This window comes from Grammomys surdaster, unplaced genomic scaffold, assembly GCF_004785775.1.
Source record: "Grammomys surdaster isolate TR1022 unplaced genomic scaffold, NIH_TR_1.0 804, whole genome shotgun sequence".
Taxonomy (NCBI): Eukaryota; Metazoa; Chordata; class Mammalia; order Rodentia; family Muridae; genus Grammomys; species Grammomys surdaster.
The window spans coordinates 87555-89539 of NW_021605223.1; positions in this window are offsets into that span (position 1 = coordinate 87555).

Below are 1985 nucleotides of genomic sequence, written 5' to 3' on the forward strand. Positions count from 1 at the left end.
TCCCTCTCCCTCTCCCTCTCCCTCTCCCTCTCTCTCTCTGTGTTATTCCTTCACTAATCTCGCTAATCTGGAAATGTGGTTTATAATTTATTCTGACCAGCAGGTGGCGATAACGTATCTTGTGTCCCACACAGGGGAACCTAGCTTTCTGTTTCCACTTCAAAAGGAGTCAGCTTTTGGCAACTACAGGACTCTTTCCTACGTTGTCCAAAAACACCCTGCCTTCTTCACGAGGAAATGCTTTATCACCAGACACAGAGGGTACTTCCTCAAATCCCTAGTAGTGTCTAAAATGAACTATATTTGATATTTCTTGTTTTAAGATTCCTTTTGAGACAGGGTTTCTCTCTGTGTAGCCCTAGCTGTCCTAGAACTAGCTCTGTAGACCGGGCTGGCCTTTAACCCACAGAGATCTACCTGCTTCTGCCTCCCCAGTGCTGGGGTTAAAGGCATTCGCATAACCATGCCCATCTCCTGTGTTTCTTCCTTTTACTTATGGGTTTGTGTCTGTATCTGTCACATGTAGTTTCCAAAGATGCCAGAAGAAGGTTTAGGTTCTGCTGAGGCTGGAGTTACAGGCGGTTGTGATGTGGGGCTGGGAACCAAACTCAGGTCCTCTAGAAGAGCAGCCCATGCTCTAACCACAGCACCGCCTCTCCAGCCTTTGGTATTTTATACTGGTTTAAAAACTAGCTATTAATTTATTTTTATGTGTATTCTGCCTACATGTGTGTCTATGCAGTGCATGCCTGGTACTCACAGAGGCCAGAAGAAGGCATTAGATCCATTGGACTGGAATTGCAGATAGCTGTGAGCTGCTATGGGGATGCTGAGGACAGAACTGGTTCCTCTGGAAGAACAGCCGGTGCTCTCAGCCGCTGAGCTACGTCCCCAGTCCCACTGGCTTTGTCGTGAGACTGGGTTTCATGTAGCACGGGGAACTCCTGATCCTTCCGAGAACTGGGGTCATGGACATGGCACCACTACACCCGGCACATTAGGTAATTGTCCCTCCCCAACACCAGACCGGAAATTTAAATCCACAAGTCCTTTTGCTTGGCACTGAATCACCGAATATTAGTGAACATACAATTACCATTAAGAATGACAAAACATGCAAGTGGGTGGAAAGTGCAGGGTACAGTGTATCCGCCAGTCAGCTGTTGTGATGACTGTGGATGTGTCCTCAGCATAAAATAAACTATTACTATAACCCCGTGACCCGTTACCTGGATATTTAAGTTGTTAAAATTCCGAGATAAAATACCAACTCTACTTCACACCTGACAAGACGTTGCAAAGTCAGGTGTGGAGTAGGCCAGTGATCTCAACGCTCTGGAGGTAGAGACGGTAGGGGTCAGGAGTTCAAGACTAGCCTCAGCTATATAGGGAGACTGGGGTTAGCCTGGGCTGTATGAGATCCTGTTCCAAAACCCAGCTCCTCAACACCATCCATGGAAAAGAAGAAAAGTTATCAAGATGAGAAAATGGGAAGTTGTTGGAGTGACAGGAGAAAGAGTCTCCAGAGTTGTCTTGTTTTGTCTGGGGGGTAGGTGTGTGTGTGTGTGTGTGTGTGTTCATGAAGAGAAGTGCCTTTACCCATTGAGCCATCTCTCTGCCTGAAATTTGCTGCTTTATCTGACAGTACCACCTCCCAATAACAGCTCAACTGTTGTCGCTGAGCCTTTAGCATATGACTTTTCGGGGACTCCTAAGATCAAGCCATCACCTGAGCCTGAGATGTGAACCGAGACATTCTCCAGCCCTGCAGCCAATGCTGAGAGCTTTAGTGGACCTCATGGTGTTCTGTAGGTCAGGAGTATGAGCTCGGGTTACATTTGGAATATTTATTTATTTATTTATTTATTTATTTATTTATTTATTTATTTATTTTAGTGTAGCCATGGCTGGCCTACTACTCACTATGTAGACCAAGGCTGGCCTTAAACTCACTAAGAACTACCTGCTATTGCTTCCCAAGTGCT